Source organism: Falco naumanni, chromosome 1, assembly GCF_017639655.2.
Source record: "Falco naumanni isolate bFalNau1 chromosome 1, bFalNau1.pat, whole genome shotgun sequence".
Lineage (NCBI taxonomy): Eukaryota > Metazoa > Chordata > Aves > Falconiformes > Falconidae > Falco > Falco naumanni.
The window spans coordinates 67,845,062-67,864,956 of record NC_054054.1 but is presented as its reverse complement, the minus strand read 5'-3'; the positions used below and the strand labels follow the sequence as shown (position 1 = coordinate 67,864,956).

The 19,895-nt window shown below is 42.6% G+C and overlaps 1 long non-coding RNA gene across 1 annotated transcript; it reads right to left on the bottom strand.

Moving 5' to 3' along the window:
• Positions 1-1,823: 1,823 nt before the first annotated feature.
• On the bottom strand, positions 1,824-18,853 carry LOC121089978. The gene is made up of 3 exons (XR_005828437.1): positions 18,654-18,853; positions 6,115-6,327; positions 1,824-2,631 (listed from the first exon to the last, which is right to left on the bottom strand). It is a non-coding gene; the product is annotated as an uncharacterized LOC121089978 (long non-coding RNA).
• Between the last annotated feature and the right edge of the window lie 1,042 nt (positions 18,854-19,895).

Sequence of the window (19,895 nt, the reverse complement as noted above, 5' to 3'; positions counted from 1 at the left end):
TGCTCCTTTGCAGCCCGGTGCTGAGGGTCAGGATTACATGAGAACCTGTTTAAACAGAGAAAAGAAAGAGAGCAAGGTAAGTTCTTGCCCTCCAAATCTCAGAAGAGTTTGAAAATGCAAATACTAGAGGCTCAGATCATAAGCAAATTTGAAAATAAATTACGTTTGTGTACTTTGAAGATTCACAGCCAGTCTCATGACTTTCTTATGAAGACCTACCAGATTCACGCTTGTTGAGTCCTTCCCATTGGTGGAATGGGTGATTTACCTACTGTTTCATTCTCATCACTGCAGATACCTGAATCACATTTACTAAGGCAGGCAGAATCCTCTTGCGCATCAGGAAAAAGAGGGGTTGGGTTTGTCTGAAAGTTACGCGGAGCCATGTCACAGCTGACCCGTTGGCTGGTGTGAGGAGCTCAGCGCAGGGAGGATGCTCCCCCCCGCCCCCCGCCCCCCCCCCCCGCCCCCCCCCCCCCCCCAGCCCCCCCCCCAGCCTGGCAGGCACAGGGCCCCTTGCAGCAGCACCAAAAGAAGAACACGTGGACCATTTCTTCTGTGCATCTGCACAGGCAGCAGCACTCCCAGGGGAGCAGTGCCTGGAGGAAACAAGATGACTCCTCCTCATTTACCAGGCTGGAATATGGGGAAATTACCTACAGCATCCAGGAGAGCCTGTAGCCAGTGCACTATTAAATAAAATTGTGTAATTCTGAAAAATAGCACAGAGCATTTCTGTAGTGCCTGCTGTGCTTCATAAGCAGGCACAGAGCTTCACTAACACGCTGTCATTATGTATGGTGGCACTGAGAGCACAGCACACAGAGGGAAGGCATGAATAAATTAAGGCTTTTCTGTGTTATCAGATCACCAACAGAGAGGCAGAAAGGGAGAGGGGCACCTTCAGGCAATGCCCCTGCCTACAGCAACAATAACAGATGCTTAGCAGCTGCTGCCGCATCAGGCTGGGCATACATTAATGCTCTAGCTCAGACCAGGAGCGTGCTTTTCAAGTGAATTGCCTGGATTACCCACCAGTACCATGTTCAGATTGGCAGTCTGGGCCCATGAGGCTGGACGGCTCCCTGCTGGAAGAGAACAGGATGATGTGACTGGGGACAAAGACCCTGAAGCCTATGCAACATTGGTGCTGGCTCAGGAGAACCCATGGCTCTGCTCTGCAGCTTTGCTCCTCTTGTCCACGCTGCTTGCCAGGAGGCCACGGCCTCTGAGCACCACTTGGTAAGCCTAAGATAGGACAATGTATATTTATGCAAGGGGAAAATGGCAAGGCAGGGATCGTGGCAAGGAACAGGTATTAAATGGGTAGGAGGTCCAAGGAACTAAGGAAGTTCTTGATGGTTCCATGTGCTGTAGTCTGCTTAATGCAGGAAAACCATTGTGTTATTTTTAGGTCCAGTTTTCACACGTGAGGTGCGAACACAGGCTTCATTTTGTTTTTAAAGGTGTGACTCTTCCTCCACAAGCTGTGCTAAATACGTGACTCTATGTTTAATGTGCCAAAATAAATGTTCTGCTACATTCTGATCCTGGTTTGGATTTTGCTTCTGAGTTTTAAGCCAGTAATGTGCACAATGACAAATTTGATATCTGTGTTCAACACCATCAGACACATGATACTTCATGGCTATGTTGCTTTGGTCATCTTTCTTCTTCCTTTCATTGAGTTATTGGCTCATTCATTGCTAAGAAAAATACAGAAAAAGGAAAGCATTAGAAAGAAAAATTCATTTAATTCCCTGATATGAACTCAAACCTGTGGCCAAATACTTCCTTTTTTTAAAAAGTAAAGCCTATATACCAGCTCAGTTTCAAAAAAAAAACCCTTATTTTTTTTCCTTTTCAACAAGACTTCTGATCATGCTGGACAAAAGTCCAGCAAGTGCTACTGACTTTATTTAAAGCTTCAGCTGCTCAGGTAGCCACTAAATATAGCTGAGCTCTTACAAGAACAGCTTGCAGGATTCTAGTATTATTTAATTTGAATACAAACCCCAGTCTAGGGTTTCATACCACAACTAGACTTAATGTAAGCGAGATTCTGATCTGGAGCCAAGCTCCACATCTGACTCAGCTCCAAATATGTCAGAATCCCAAAATATATTTTAAGTGTACCACATGACAAAGTCTCAGAACATCACAAAATGTTATATGATAAATATATCCAAATAGGAATACTTTCATAAATACATGAGTTCTTGTGCCATTGAGTTCTTCTGCCATGGTGTTGAGGATGCAGGGTCATGTCCTTGTCCATTTGCGCAGAATACGTTTGCATTGTCCTTATGGACTTGGAGTGCTCCAAAGCCACATGTGAAGAGCACAACATCAATTGCAGAGATGAGAAAAAGAGCCAAACTTCTCAAACGGTATGACCAGACAACCCAGCACATAACGCAGCGGCTGCCGCGCAGAAAGGGTCCATGTCGAGCACTGCTGATCCTCAGGCCAACTGTGAGGCACCCATTTGTCTGAGAGATGCGACGCCACGGGCTCCAGCACCTGGCTCTGTGGTGCTTTCAGCAGGTGGTTACCAAGCAACATTGCAGCTTCAGACCCACGCTGTCCTCCCTGCCACTGGATGGATGCATCAGTCACAGCTGCTGCTATCTGGAGGGAGAAAATATGATTTGGGGGGAGGGCGGGAGGAAGGTGGCCATAAATGAAGGAGATTTATATATCCCCCAGCCTCTAGATCGCTGCAGATCAGCTCACTGGTACCTAGAGATAGTCTTCAAGGAAAATTCAGGGATCTGAATGCATTCATTTCACAGCAAATGAGATTACTGTAAAAGAGGAAAGATCCAGATGCTTGCTCTCTTTGCAAAAGAGAAAATGCTCTTGCATGCTTCTTTAGACTAGGTAATTGTAGCACCTGCCTTTACTGAGTTGTGTAATGGTGCAGCTCACCCTTACAGTGACCTTCAAAGGGGAGAGGGGGGAAAAAAAAAAGAAAGAGGAAATAGCTTGTATGCAGAAATACCTATAACACATCTTGCAAGAAAAGACTCTGAAAAGCGCTTGCCTGCTGGCTATAGCTCATACGAGGGGGTGGGGGGCTGGGACTTCACCCTGGATTCTCACACCATTCCTCTTTTACAACCAAAGAAGGTGACTGGTTTCTGCTTTTTCTTAGCTATTTTTCCTACGGCTAGGTTTTTAGCCTGAATAGTTAGGATAGGAATTTGCTGCAGCACTTCATCCTGCTCACTGCCATAGCACCACAAACATGCACAAGAGAAGGAAGAGGGACGGCCCAGGTGAAAGCTGATGGACGAGCAGTGCAGGGAGCCCTTGCTGTGCCCACTCTGACAATGTAGCCAGTTTATATGCCCAGCCTGCTGAGCCCTACTTTATGCTTCCACAGAAATGTCTAGTCCTGGCCAGTGGTACCAGCTCCTCCCCTGGAGCTATGTAGAAACATTTCTGCAGACCATGAGAGATGCGACATGAGGCAGAGGGAGGGAGTAGGGAGGATGCACTCTCGTCCCTAACACATCCATGTAGGACAAAGTGTAATCTAGCCCTTTGCTTCATACCTAGCTGCCCTCAGCTGCAATGCAGCCAAAACAAGCCCAGTCTTTATGTGCTTTTTGGCTCTCACAGTTGTGTTATATACCTGTTCCTCAAAATTGCTGCCTAAAATAGACACACAAAGGGTATCTGCATCTAGGAGCACTCACTTAACGGAGTTACCTTGCTTGCAGGCTGAATGGACTTCAGGAGGACCCTTTTAAAACTGTATCCTGTAAAAAATAGTGCAATTTAATCCTGTTAAAATCTCGGTTTAAGCAAGCAAGGGAACATGATGAGGTATGTCCATTTTCCACCCAATTTCAAAACTGGAAAGTTTTGCTGTTTGCAAAAGGAGACCTGAATGCAGCAAGCCCTATTCTTTGCGTATTCTTGGTTGTGAGATCTGCTTGCTGCCTGAAAGCACTCAGCATCTCTCAGGGTAAGGACCTCAGGACCACATTCAGGGTAAATAAGGGTGGCTGAGGCTGCATCGGAGGGAGGCCTCACCTGACGAACACGAGTGGCAGCCGTGCCTGTGTTGTAATGCGGCTGCGTGATGGGTCAAGGGACGCAGCACATTCTTCTCCCTGCCACAGGCATTCCCGCAGAGGCAGGGAGGCTCGGGGGCTGCCAGCTGCTCAGCCCTTTGCTACTGGAAGAATGCAGCTGAATGTGAAAACTTGTCACCAGGCTGAAGCCATGATACACCTGTCCCTCCTGTCAGTCTCTTGCAGCAAAGTCTCACAGGGACTTAAAAACTCAAGCCATAAAAGTGGGATTTAACTAGCCTTATTCTAGAATGCAATATGTAACATCCACGCTCCATATGTCCCATGATGGGAATGTCCATTTAAACCATGCTATGTAAACAAGACAACAGCTGTGGAATGGCATGAGCCGTCCCACAGTAATTCAGAGAAGAGTTAGGCAAAACTTTAGAGGAACATTCCTTTTTGTTAAATACCTATGCCCAGGGAAATGGGAAGAATGTGTGATGGGGATCAGTGTCACCTCCTTTTTTATTAAGTGGCAGAGCTCTGAGAAACCCGTTAGAAGGAGGAAGGTGGCTCGTCAAGCAAAGAGAACAAGGGAAACTATTTCCCTTTTTCATGTTGTATTGCACCTACGCTGGAAAGATAACATATTGGAAAGCTCCTAGCCCTCACCTTTTATAGGTCAGCAGTGTGAGAGCCCCGGAGGAATGTACTCTGGTAAATGTATGGAAACAGCTGGCTGCAGCTGAATCAGTTGTTTCCTCCCTGGAGATAAATGTTTGTCTGCCTATTTTCCCCCATTTTCTTAAAATCTAAATTAGACTACCATAATACAGAGAAATTTCTTGATATATCTAGTGAAAGCAAGTATAACAAATGCAATAACAAACTCTGCTCAAACCATTGCTTTTTCTATTTGTTGGCTGAAGCGAGGTGAAAAGTACTGTGATTTTCTGTTTGTTCCTTCAGTGGGCTTTTCTTTCACATTAAATTAAATATATTAATCTCTGGTTAAACAAAATGGTTTATGTAACTGTAAATCAATCATCTTGGCTGTTTCCCCTCCACACACTTTCCTTTATTAAACTTGGATAAATTGAAAGTAAGCATCTCCAAACTGCAGGTCAAGATGCCTGACCACTCTTGAAAAACCAGCCCAGTGGTTTGATTAATTTGACTTTAACCTGAAAATAATTAATTCTACCAAACTTTCATTATTGGTTAATAAAACTTCTAGCATTACAACTTTCTTCTGTTCTAGTTACAATACATGTACTGACTTTTGTAACAGACACTAAGATTTAATATCCTCCTAGGCAAATATTGATCAAGACAAGAGTTCAATATTAACCTGTCAAATCAATAAACCCAAACATTCACATTTGCAGTAGTTAATCTCCTTATACTTATTTTTTTAAAAAAAAAAAAAGCGAAGATTACCAAAGAAGTTAAAGTTGCTGAAGCTCAGTAACATATTTATTTATCACATCGTTTACAAAATTAGTAACAAGTGTTTACTTGGAACATGGAAATGAAAAGTTAAGACCATCATAAATCTTACCTACTTTGACCTAACCCGAAACTAGGAATCATCACCACACACACACTTTTCACTTGGATATTTTAAAGCCATGTTTGACTAAGGCAGCTTGTGATTGTAGTGCCTAAGTGCAGGCCTGCAGGGTCAAAAGTGAGAATTACATGCACCCTCTTCTCTGCTAAACACCCTGGCTAAACTCACTTGCTTTGAGACACTGGTAGCTGTGGGGAGAAAAAAAACTTTTAGGGAGGGGAGGATAGATTTTATTAAAGCAATTTCTTCAAAGCTCTGGGTAGGAAGCCAAAATCTGCATTTGCGAAGGTTTTCAGCAAGGAAATCAGTACAAGGTGTCCATTCTAAAGAGCTTTCCATCTGTGGTTATGGAGCAGTAAGACTTCCTAGCAATGATTCCAAGTTCCCCTAAAATCCATTATTTATGATGGCCTTGTGATAAAAAGTTAGCATCCTGCTGGAGTTACAGGGAAGTGGGCATACACCTCATCAAGCTTTCAGAGAGGATTTTGGAAAGAATTTCCCACTTACTGCATTAATAACTGTGTTTGAAAGAGGTACAGCGCAGAAGCTGAGTGGAGCAGGAACGGTCTTCTTTCTCCTCTGCAAAGCACATCCTTGAATACAATATTTAAGGTCTCTGGACCCTTTTGGTTTATTTCTAGAACAGAAGCAACATCCTGGCTGTGGATTATCTGTGAGCTGGAAGTGCAAATCACCATGCAAATGAGTACACCGAGGACCCTTAATAGAAAAGCAACAAAGACTCGTCAGGAAAAGAGAGGGCTAGCAGGCAAGGAGAAAAGGTTCCTGTGGGTCAGCTGTGGGGTTAGCAGAGGGTATTCAAGGCTTGGAGCTGAACCATCAACAACCTCTCCATTCTCACAATGGGGCATTGTTCAAGCACCTCAGTGATGTCCTCTATCAATAATGGTGTTTTCTCTTTGAGTACCCTGCCCTAGAAACCGTATGGATTAGACATCAAGTCCCACATACTTTAGCAAGGGGGAAAGAGAGAAAGCGTAGAAATGCTAGGCTTGCTCTTGCATTCCTTCACCGTTGAGGGCAAAGGAATAACACAAAGCATGCAGGAAAATATTCTTAATAAGGTGTGTAATCCGGTCATGAAAAGGGGAGGGAAAATACAACTGTAACACTACCGGTCTGATCCTAGCTTTCAATGTTGGGATCATGTTTGTATTCTCTGCCGTTCATGTAAATGCAGCTGAAGTGGCAGAGGTTTGCAGAGCGCCATTTATTTCAGTTGTCAGTTGTAATCACGATCACCATTACTTGTACTGCGGCTGTGTCCCTGTGTAACAGGATAGGGGTCCCCCATTCTCCTAGACCTTGCTAAAGTATAAAAGGCATCCGTTCTGTCCCAAACAGCTTACCATCCAACCGACAGACAACAAGTCTGAGCAACATAAAAGCAAGTAATGAGGCAAAGCAGGTGCTAAAGGGAAGTTTATAGCATTCCTGGCTTATAATGGATAGCTTTATACCCAACCAAAGGTGTCCAAACAATATGGAGGTGTTGATCTTATTGTAAAACAAATAATCAAATTATAACAGCTCTGCTCAGGTATGGTTCAGATTGTCCCCTGAGCATGCTGCTCTCAGAGTATGAGGTAAGTCAGTGAGCCCATGCTTAGATTGCGCTAGGACTTCACTTTTCTCACACAACACTAATCCAAGCCAGTTACAAAGAGCTGCAGAGGAGGCAGGGGAAGATGAAATCGGTTGTGGAGGACAGAGGAGGGTGTCCATAGAGGGAATACCAGCTACAGCTGGAAACATGGCAGCGGGTATAACTTGAGGTACCATCACACAGCATCCCTGTTTTCCAGCAGGCAAACCTAGTGCTGATAGCTCAGAGGCCACCAGTACCATACGTGAAAGCAGCTGCAGGAACCAAAGGTTTGCCTGGTGGTTAGCATGTAACGAATGACTCTCAAAGGCAGAAAAGAAGATGCATCCACGAGCAAATTCAGAAATGAGGCAATTGAGGAAAAGCAGCATTATGAGCCACACAAGCTAAGTAGGTGAATAGACAGTGGGCTTGTCCACAGGGGAAATTTAGTACTGACTAAGCTAAGGTGTGAATTTATACAGCCCTAGCTACTCTGCACTAGCTTCCTGTGTGGATAGCTGTAATCTGTACTAAGAATGCTTTTGTGAGCACAATGACACATTTACTATGGGAGTTAATGTAGAGCAGCTAATGTGCTGCAAATTCACACCCCAGCAAACACCATCCTGCCTGCCCCTGCTGATTACACAGGAGCACTTTTTCAGCAAGGGGCACTTAAGCCAACTACAGTCAGGGAAAGCATTTCCAAATGCTGATGCTGCATTGGGGCAGGGCTGCCTGTGCAATCTTGCAGACAGAAATTGTTAGCAAGGACTGAACAGGGGTGCTTGTGAAACAAACATGTCTGGACTTTTTTATAAGGTTGGGAGGGTATCTTCAAGAAGAAGCATTTTTTTCTGAGGTGTCCCAAAACTATTTTATATGATTAACCATGTCTTTGAATATATGCATGCTAATATGCTTTATGTTTCCTATAGATATGATTCCCTTTCACCAGATAGAAAAGTTCATTTACCTCTTTGCTGGAAATTGTGAAACTGAAATACAAGTGAAATGATGTACCTGAGATCAGGTACATCAGGAAAGGGACTCCTAATCTCCTAATACTAAATCCTGCTCTTAGGGAGTCTGGCTGTCATAAGCCACAATTTTTTGTCTCTGTAAAGGACAGAAAGACCTGAGACTTTGGTCCAGTTATGAATCCGGATCCAGATTTTGTAGCTGAGGCACTGCAGTATATGATGAACCTAGTAAAAACCGTGCTTGCTGGAATGCATCAAAAATAACACTTTAAAGAAAGAGGCTTTTAACAAATCCCAGTCACTTCTGAAAAAATGTTCACTTTAATCCTGCTGACATTGCTGAGACCCTTAATCCTGGAATTGTCTCACTTACTTGAGTACACGTGGGGGAGAACAATCTGGTTCTATAGAAACAAACATACTCTTTTTGTAAGTGATAGGTTAAGCATGCAAGTCTGTCATTACCATAATGACAAGAGTGATGCTTTATGAAGAATACTAATGGATCCGTACTCATTCCATCACGGAGGGCATGTCACTTATTATTGAAAGCTGCTGATGTGAATAATACAGAAAGGTTTCTCAACATTTCCTGTTTTGCTGAATAGTATGTCACATTGTCACATCACACTGTTATATGATCTGGTAATGAAACACCATAATGCACTTGTGCATGGAAACAGACTTAAGGATATGGAGAGTACATTAGCCCTCAATTATCTGGCCTTGGATGGCCTAAATCTTAACCTTCTGGATGCTTTCATGTCTTGCATAAATGCAAAAAGTAGCATTCAGAACTGACAGCCAGCACTGACTGCAGGAACATAGCAGCATCTTCTGTGAAGGCAGACAAAAAATTGTGCTGTTGTACATGGAAATATTGGGAACTTACCAACAGACATCCCACCTGCTCTTAAATATCTGATTTTACTCTTAATGTTTTACAAATAAACAAGCTTCCATAAACACTCAGCTATGTTGTGTTATGCTGCAGTTTATATATAGAAGCTGCAGTGTGCCACTTTGCACAGATGAAGCTGTTTTGTAAGTGGATGCTCCAACGGGAAACATCTGTCCCTTATTTATGAGCATGGTTTAAGCCACTAGAGCACTGATTCTTTACTTTTTCCTCTCCCCTCTCTCCTAGTGGCCTATTCTACAGTTTGCTAACTATTTACAGTCTATTCTAAAAGTCTTTCTCTTATTTCCAGGCCTGAAATTAACCACGATACAACTTGATATGCTGATGTTTCTGATGCTTAGCATCTGAGGAGATGTCTGCTGATTCCCTTCGAGCCCCAAAAAGAGGGGGATGGAGTCAGAACTCCAAGGCAGACAGTTCACTCAGGCAGGGAATGGCTCTGTGTTACCATATCCCATCTACAATGCTATCGTTACATGGTTGAGTTGCAGTTTCCACTGCATTTTCTGGGGTTTGTAGCTCATCTGTAACTGGCCATCACGGTTTTCAGCCCAGCAATAAATATTATTCTAAGACTTTGTTCGAAAATTGGCTTAGCTTGCTTATTTTTTCCCCCCCCCTTTAAGAGCTGAAGTCTAAAAATAGATTTTTAGATGTGGGCTGTGAAAATCTTGACAGATCACAGTGCCCTCACCAAAATATCATGGGTACTTCGACACACACTCCCAGCCAGCAAAGCAGCACAGACTGAAACTTTGAACTTGAATTAAGGTTAATTGACTATCTTTCTGCATCCTGTGTGCCATGCTGTTCTATTCCTGGCCTTCCAACCCTGATTAGAAACACTGTCTATATTTAGCTTTCAAACACTAACCCCATTTGGTCTGCATGTTGGACTTGATTTCATATATTCTGCATTTAGTTTAGTTTTGCTCAATTTCAAAGGCAGAAAAGGGTGCTGCTAAAAGCTGTGTACACCTCCAAGAAATATAAAATAAATTCCACACTTAGACAGTAGTTCAGAGCATTATGATCATCTACGGTTGTGAGTTTCACTCTTGGTCTGCTAGCTAACTACATTTGTTTGCCCATCTGTGTCTCCACTGGCCAGAAGTGGAGACTCACTCTCATGGCGAGGATTGCAAAGAGGAGGTACTGTCTGTCATAGTTACTGGGGCTGAAGGAAGAACAGTGCTCATTCTCTTATGGAAGAAAGTCTTCAACTTCCAGGATCCCTACAGCTTTGTGAAACCTGGGTACAAAATACACAAGCCATATTTTTGGACATCTTTTGTCTCTGCTCTGGCTCTGGGACCCTCTCTTTTTCCTGAAGGTCTCAGACAACATGTCTTCAGATGGATTTCTCCAAATGCTTAATCAATTGCTGAACATTTGTAGCATAGAAGGGTCAACTCATTCCCTCCTGAGCTCGCCTGAGCTCCTCTGCATTCACAGAATTTCTCTTTCAGATAATGTGGCTGTGGCAAACTCCCTACCATACTATTGAAAAAAAAGACTTGCATCCCTTCCTTGATTTAATTCTGTGCCATGGTCTGACTGTTGAATTACAAGTCTTTCAGAGCTAGGACCTGCTTTACGTTTCCTTGCAAAATGCTGTGAACACTGGTGATGAAGTCAGGCAAATGGCAGTGTGCGATAATCTTGTCAGTTGCCTTTGGAAGCCAAAATTCAAGTGGAATTCCACTATAGGATTGTGACCTGTTAAACTACAGTTCAAAGCTGGTTAAGATAGCAGGGAACCTAGTAAAACTGTGAGTGCTATAATATTCTAATATGTCACTAATAGGGAGTTTGTGCAATTATATTCCTCCTCTTTACATTTTCTCAATTTAGTAATATAGTACACAATTCCTAACATGTATAGCAAAGCCATCCAAAAAAGTTTGCTGCCCCTCAAATCCTCTCTGTCCTTTTGCCAAAAGCTGCTGCCCTGATGGCAGAGACAGCACAGCAGGCAACACGTCAGCTCCACTGCCGCCACAGTGCACAACCCAACATATCAACTTAAAGCACCACTGATTTTAGTTTATGTTAAAATACCGAGCAGTGCACTGCTGCTGAGGAGCAGGTACATCTCCTGCTCCATCGCTTCTGCTACAGGGGCACTAACCTTAAAAAAGGGCAGGACAGCCAGCTGGTGCAGCTAGGAATCAGCTGCCACTGCCAAATCTGACAGGGATCACAAACCAGAACCCTCCATTCCACCTACATTATTCACTCACACTGTATTAACTCATTCCTATCAGCTTTTACTGCTTTGGCTAACACATGTGGGTATTGTATTGCCTACGGCTTAGCCAAACTTGCTTCAGACTGCAACTGAGAGAATTCAGAGAAAAGCAACACAATGAGTTTGCCACTGACTTGTCCAGCAATGACATACCCAGGAACTGGGCACAATTGCTCCAGGATCCTGCAGAGAGAAGTACCGCTGACTCCCCACTTCACATGCATAAGTAAATCACATTACCTTAAGTAAACTCAAATGCACAGTAGAAAACTGAAACTTTCCCCCAAGTCTCCCTTTTGCCTGTTCACTTTCTGAACTCTTTAAGTTTTATTTCTTTTTGGAATGCCACTGTTAATGTAAAGGAAATTAAATATCAACATTTCTTTCAGCACTTTTTAATCATGTGCTTTGTGGCCAGAACTTATGCTGTTAGTAAATGCATGTTAAATCTTGAGAAGATTACAGTGCAGCCCTGGGACTTCAAGAAACTTCAGGGAAATAACCAGTCATTGTCCCACTATTGTGTTACAGCTACCACAGTGTTATGAAACAGAAAATTAATACTGATCAATGTGTTTCTCTGACTTACTCTCAATACAAGAATAAGCTAAGAAATTGAAACCTAAATTAATTTTGATATGAATTAAATTTATTCCATCCAAATTCACGTCTAAAGATAGTAAAAGTCATCTCTTAGAAAGAAATTAAGTAAAACACAGTATCTCTAAACCTATCTCTTTCCTAGCTTCACAAAGCAAATGTAGAACTGCCCTAAGTAAGCCCAACGCCCTGAAAAAAAGAAATAGGTAACTCCTTCTAACAGATCTACAATTTAAAAGTATTTTGCTTTTGCTTAAATATAAAACTGTGCACACAATAACCTTCTTTAAGGGGAAATTGTGGTCCTAGAGGGAATATGAATAGAAATGCCTCAAAGAGAGCAACTGCCTATACCAGAAAATGAACCAATAACCTACTAATAACATGTCCTTGAACCCAACAGTGACCAGTACTCTGAATACTTTTTCTCCAGATGCGTTTTATTCAGGCACCTTTTGGTATTTTCAGTCTTTGGAGCGAGGCTCTCCAATAAGCTGTAGCCAACTGTGAATTTAAAATACTGCCTGAGCCCAACACGACTGCTGTCTTGACATGAGTTTGTGCCTTGATAGTTCACCCTGCTGTTTGCACTCTCTTCATTATGAGCCAAGCCAGCTTCCTCTTATTCTCCCATAGCCTCTGGAACGATGAGTTTGTGCCCCTCCCAAACACCAGTTAACAACCTAACAAAGTGGGGGACCACCACAGACTTATGAAGCCAGCAAAACCTGTCACCCAGCAGAATGCCTTCCCTTCCTTTTACACTGCTGTCTTATGGGCATATGCACCGAAGTCACATTAGCAGAAATGTTTTACGCTGGGATCTGCACTCCTGCAAAGATTGTTGCTTGTTTTCTGCATGTGGAGGGGCAAGAGTGGTTGGGAACCTGAAACATGCAGCACAATATCTGAACTGAAATAAACAGTGACAAAAACAGGTTTGCTACTGATAAGTAAATGTAAAGCAGTAGAAAACCAAAAATGCAAATGGTGAAGTAAATTCAGATTTGATATTTTGCGGATACAAAAGACACCCAAATGGAATCTTAATCAGAGGCTAGAAGAAAGGTAAAAAGCAACTAAGAAAAGAAGTTGTACACGGGTCTGGAAGACTACTTTATTTGAAGGCAATATCTTACGTGGGTTTTTTTGTTAAACTCACCTATCCTTACAGCACAAAGTTATTATTTTTTCACATGCATTACTGTAAAAACATTTAGTGCAAATAACATTGCTTTCCCACGTACATCTACTTTTTAAGCATTTTGCACCTGAGATGCAATTTCTATCAGTACTGAAATTAATTCCTCACATCTTACTAATGAATTTTTTTTCTAGCTGTTAGTGGTTATGTCAGTGCTAAAGCCTCATGGAGTATAATGTACAAGTATGCACTATTCTGGTGCTAAACTCCATTATCATGGGACTTATTATAGGTTTCTTTGTATACCTGCTTGTTCTCATTAGTTATGACTTCAATGTCAGCACCAAACACCAAACATTTGACTCTCAACCTTTCCATCCCAGTATCCCTTTAATATAAACTTCCCATCCAGCAATAAAGGAAAAGCCACATAATCCCCCCCCAACACTTAATACCAATGCCTCTACATGATACTCATCAAAAAGCAAATAGTCCACCACTGTTTTAAATCTGGTGGAAGGCAGAGTTTACTTTTGTATTTCAGGATATAATCGACAAAACCTAGCACCATTTAACAAAATGGTAAAACTCGTCATGGCACCTGGGAAACTAATATTGGTACATTCCCAACACTGACCCACAAGAAGAGTCCCAAAACAGAGGAGCTCAAGGCCAGCTGGTTAGTTTTACTGAGGTTTAGTTCCTGGAAATGTAGCACACGTCACCTCCACAGCTGGGGACTGAGGCAGTGAACTGCAGCTGCCCCCTGGGAGACCTGCAGGGTCTGGCAAAAAATACAGATTTCCCACATGTCAGTCTGAGACCTCAGTGAAGTCTGGGCAAACAGTGCTTAAAATCCTCACCCATGCCAGAGTGCCCCATTTGAGGAGTACTGCTCTTAAAGTGTCAGAAACATCTGCACTAAAAGCCACGTGTGGGTTTGCTAGGTGAATTCAGTGCTCCTCTGTCTTCCATAAAAGAAGGAGAGCAGCTCCCAGCTGTAACACATAAGTCTAAATATCCTCTAAAAGCATATTTTTCTTTCCACTGCAACCGAGATACACTGCCTTCCCACTTCTCTGTGCAGGGCCAAAATACATGTTACTGATTCATTATGAATAGTTTTGCCTGTTCTGCATGATAAAGAATCCAAGAAGATCCAAAGATGGTGGAAGATACTTACTTTCAAGAAAAAGGTTATAAACAATATGTATGCTATCTGTGACACCTTATTTCCTCGTGCGCAGCTGAATCCTTCCTCATGAGAAAATTTAGAGGGGACTTTGCTACCATTTTTGTGGTGAAGCCACAATAAATCCAACAGGATATTCCACTCAAGGCAGAGATCCAGGGGGGAATGGTATAAATTGCCAGCAAAAGCAGAACTATTTCAGGGTGGTCTACTTCGAACTGACTTCTCTGCTTGTTGATTATGTTGTTGACAGTTGGCCAAGATTTTTTTCAGAAGTACCTAAAGTTAGCTCAAAAGGCCATACTTGGGAATGTGAATAAATGGCCCAAATCACATACATTCTGTGCTCCCGCAGCTCAGCCACTGGTTTAATCGTGAAGGAAGCGTGCTGCTTATTCATCTTCCTAAACATTTAAAAAATCTCGACCTTTGATTTTCAACCAACTGTGATGCAGTCTGTCTAATCAACAGCTCTTAACCTATTCCACCAAGAAAAGAAGTGAAACTGTACATGTGAGACTGTAAAAGGCATAAAAAATGAAGAGCGAGATGAAGCTAGTTTCCTCAGAATGGCCAATCCAAGAGCAAGCTGCCAACATTCCCACTTTTTAGATGCCAGCCTGCCAAGATAAGAGAGCCTTTTTCAACCCTTCCTAAAAAAAATCCTAGCATGGAGGATATTAGCTTTGCTCTGTGGTATCGTGTTGTTGAGGGACCTTGCCAGGAAGCAAGTGCATAGAATTAGATAGCGAAGGAGAAACCGAGGGATCTGAAACACAAGCGGTGGGATCACAGTGGGGTAGCACTGAAGAAGCTGGCACAGACCCAGCAAGCTGTTTGTGGTAGTAGAGAGAATTACTACAAACGCTCATCCTCATTCCATGAGAGCAGTTGATAGCTGTTAACTACATGCAGACTGTAAAAGGAGAATGAGAACTGGCCACCTTCAGCCAGAAGCATCAATAAAATGCATTAGGGCTCCTACTTACAAAGGATCGGAAACCTATACAAATAAACTATTTCTGCAAAAAGACACAGTGCCAGCAGCAACAGTCTGAGCTACTAGTCTGCTCTGACAGCAATGAGAAATGGCAGCTACTCAGAAGACATCACCTTAATATAATAACAGCAAGAAGTCCCCCAAATCTGCATATGGAGCTCACTGGCTTTTTTAGGAACAGAAATACTTTGGCCATAGATAGATTAGTTTCTGGGTTTGGCTTTTGAATCATTGAAGGAATCAGGCAGTGATTTAAGAGGAGTGCATCACTCAAAGTCCATACACAGCCTGGCTGTGTTAGCAGAGCTTACTGCTCTTATCTCGCTTGATTTTAGAGAGACTAATCATCAACACAGAAGGGTACATGCCGAAAACCCAAGGATCTGATTCCACAGTTCTCTTGTTTGCATAAGCCTGCAGTAACTCACTTGGGTGAGTGGTCAGTAGAAAACTGATAGGAGACAAGGATCTGACCCCCATCTGGAGAGTCTCAAGGCAATTAAAGGACAGAGAAGCAGGGCTTCCATTAATGTTAAAAGCATTTGTAAGACCAGATTCCCCCTTTTCCTGTGAAAATATGTTTCGATACATCTGTGTATTAAAAATAGAGAAGAGATCCTCTATAAATTCATACACACTGAGCTGAACTTTGCAGTGGGGTGCAGCTAAAGTAAACAGTGGAGAATGGAAGAACCAGAAAGAACTAATTTGACCAGAGCCTCCAGTTAAATGTTCTAATTCCTTCCTTCCTCTTACATTTTATTTCATTCCTTCAATCAGTATGTGTGTTTTTCTTCTGCAAATTAATCACTGGGAAAGATGTACTTTTTAGAAAGGTCGAAGTAGTGCTGGCATTCTTCTACCAGGCAAAGGAAACATGTCCAAACTCAGCTCCTAGAAGTTCCTGATTGCTCTGATGAGCACTGAAAACACACATTAAAGGTTTTTTTATTTCCCCGTCCTAACTTTGAAATTAATTTCATACTAAAGACTTCATATAACAGCAAGCTTATCTGCAAGAAGAGAAGTGTTGGCGTCAACCACTATCTTTAGTTTCTTTCTCACCCTCTGATTGTAGACTGGGGAATCAAGATTCTTGACCAACTGAGTATGTCTCTCATTTTGATACTCCTAGGAGCACTGTTAATCCGCCTTCCAAAGGAAGGCACACATTTAAGCTTACCTTTTATAAGAATTCACTTTGAAATGCTTACAAGCAGCCAAGGGACTTTTCAGGCTTGACACTTGCAGATCAAATAGCCTATGATTCGTTTGGTGAGACTGTTCTGAATGTTGTCCTGTCAATTATGGATCAAGTCTAAACATTTCATCATAACCTCTCACGTGCAAAGCTCCCGCCACTTCCTCCTTCAAATCCCTCCTTAAATGTGTTTCCTTTGAAAGGCTTCCAATGTTCCTCTGCTCACCAATAACATCTGCTCTCACTTCATGGTAAAGTAGTATCAGCGACTTCTGCCTAAAGTAGACTTTGTGCTGCCTGTAGCAGGGTCTAGTCTTATATTTGTTTGCAAAGCATACACATATCTTAAGATCATGCCCCTCCTTCCCCCCAAAAAACAATGAGAATCTGATATAACCCAGGGTAAAGTTTTGATGGCAGACCCTCCAGCTGAGTCCTGCCAGTGGAACAGCTGAAAACAGCACAATCTTCCAACAGTTTCTTAGAGAAAGAAAAAAAAAAAAAAGAAATATTTCTATTGCACATAGAAATACTTGGAAGACTCATAAGTACACTTCTCACACAAGGAATATTTGCAAGCCATATAGAATAGAAATAGTAAAATTTAAACTATTTCTCATTATGCTCCCTGTTCTACAAGACATACTTTTCCTGGAAGCTTAGGGCTTATCAGCGTAGGCTTTCTGATCACGAACAAGTTTTTCAGCTTACCTAATTAAATTTAAACAGTTACTTTATCCTTTCAGTGTATATTTATCTCCCTGTCTTCTCCCTGCAAAGCCCCACAGAATTACAGTTGGCTTATTGGCAAAGCTGAGCTGGAATTGTGCCGTAACACCTGATTACCACTGACCCACACAAAAATATCAAATGTATCATGCAATGCATGTGTCCCCTTTAGCACATCAATTTCCATCTTCCTTGGGACCTCAGACTCCCAGTCTCCACATCCCACTACTACCTCTCATGTTGCTGGTTTTGCCAGGGACCAACGCCTTGCTTCCCATTGCTGCAGCCACCAGACAGTAGCTGCCATGCCTGCCTTCAGCAGAGGCAAGAAGTGGGATCTGATTGTAAAAGTAGCAGCAGCAGCAATGGAAACTGTGTGAAGGCAGTAGCTGAGAAGCATATTTTCCCTAAAATGGCACCTTAAAGAATATACATTTGCTTTAGATGCACAATATAGTGTATCCATTAAGCGGGGTGGGGCGCATAAATGCGCAGAGTTGAGTCTGACTGGGAATTGAGCTACTTATTTATACACTATTCTGGAATTTCAATTCTATGCGTTTAGATACCCATATACATGGCCTCTTTTTCTGCAAGGCTGAGAACTGCATTCACTAAATATGGAAATAGGGTATCTAAAAATAAACACACAAGTATGAAGACATCAGGCTTTTTCTATAAAATGGGGGCAAGAGAACTGCCGCAACTTATATGTCCAAAATACTTCTAAAACAGTATCCCTTCTCCCACCCACCCCTCAAAGAGCCCTGAACAAAACTAAACAAAACAGAAAAGCTTTTACAAAAATTCCCAGAGTTGAGCCAGCATGTCAAGAAAGGCACAGAGAAAAGATCACTAGTGATAAGTGGGCTCCCTGTGGATGAATAGCCATTTATGTGCCAATGGACAATACAAATTTGACATTGTTTTACCGATTTTCACATTCTTCATTTTATGGCAGCAATCATCATAGGCCAGCAGAAGACAATACTATCTAATAGCAAATGAACAATGCAAGCACTCACAGCATCCCCAGTCACTGGGAAATGTGATAAAAACTACACAGCAGCTGGAGCTTTGCTACGGCGACAAGTAAATATAAACACATAAATGGACTTTTCAGTTAATCTTCATATTTTGGAAGTCCTTCAACACAGCTCCAGCAAAAGCTTTTTCCAACACCTCAGTTTCAAACTGGAATCACCATTAAACCTATCGGATTTCTGCCCAGACATAGAAAATCCCCTTACTTGAATTCCCAGGCATATTTCTAATTTCTCTGTTTAATTACATCCCTGAATTTTAATTTCATTTTATCCTGTAAATTGGGGTGGTTGTTTTTCAATATATGTTTAGGTCATATTATCAAGCAGGCTAAACCCTTCCACACACAGCACCACAGATCTTTTTGTTACCTGAATTCCAGCAGCCAACGTTCTAGATTAGAGAAGTAAACTCCTGGATTAGCAATTAGTATCGAACCCCAAAGGCAATGCTTTTTCTTAAGCGCTAAAGTAGCCCTCCGGAATTACTGCAAACCGTGAGTTAAGTTTCACTCCACACAACAGCCTTGCACGTTTCTGCCTGAAATTTCCAACCTGAATGCCTAAAAAAAAAAAAAAAAAAAAGAAAAAAGAAAAAAACTACACAAAACAAAACAACCCAAACCCACCACAAACAAAAAACAAAACTGATCCCCCCCGTGCTATAGCCCATCAGCCTGGTTTGGAGCGTTTCTCCCTTGTCCCTCGATGCAGCCGGTGCATCCCCTGGGCAGCAGCACCTCCCCGCGGCCCCCGCCGTTTCCCACCGCCTCGCTGCGTTCCCCGCGCTGGTGCGGGAGCAGCGCTCCGCTGTTAACCCCGGTTGAAGTGAGGGCTGCTCCCTGATTTACCGCAGGATCTGGCAACGTGAGGGTCGTAACGCATCCCACCGGCCGCTGAAAAAGGCAGGGTGGGCTTTGCCGAGTGGCCCCGGCCGAGGGTCTTTCGTGGGAAGAGCTTCTGCAAGGCTTGCATCAGATGGCAGGTCTAATTTTGTGCTCATTTACACCAGTGTAACGCTACTGAAGTCCTGACTTTTATCAGCTTAAGTGAAAAAGTTGTTTACTTGCTTTCTAAGCAGTTCATAACAAATCTATCCTCTGCTTTATCTGCTTCCGTACTTTCTGTAGCAAGGCTCGAGAGATGTATAGGATTTCAGGATGCTAAATGCAGCAGAGATTAGAGATGCTGTTACCGTTTCAACTCTAATCTGTAGCTAGCAGACTGGAGCTGTGTTCGTCAGCACATGCAGAACAAAGTACAGTGTTTCCAACACTCACAGGATGGGCATAATCCTCGGAGCTGCTGGACACCCACTACAGTCCCTTTGGTCACTGCCACTGCTAGGCACAGCATAAGAAGTCCACAGTTGAGAGACTGTTGCTATTCAGGGCAGCTTAAGCAGCTGCTTAGCTTCTCTTGAAGTCAAGATTAAATGTCAGGCACATATTTGGGGAGTTGCCTGAATCAAGTCAAGCCCATTATTTGGGAAGGAACTTGCCTATTGAGTTAATTCCTAATCCTGGTCATTATATCCATGCTTGCATTACCCCACGACTGTTTGAAACTTCAGTATCGTTTCCTCTGAAGCCTGCTGAAGAACATTAAAACAGA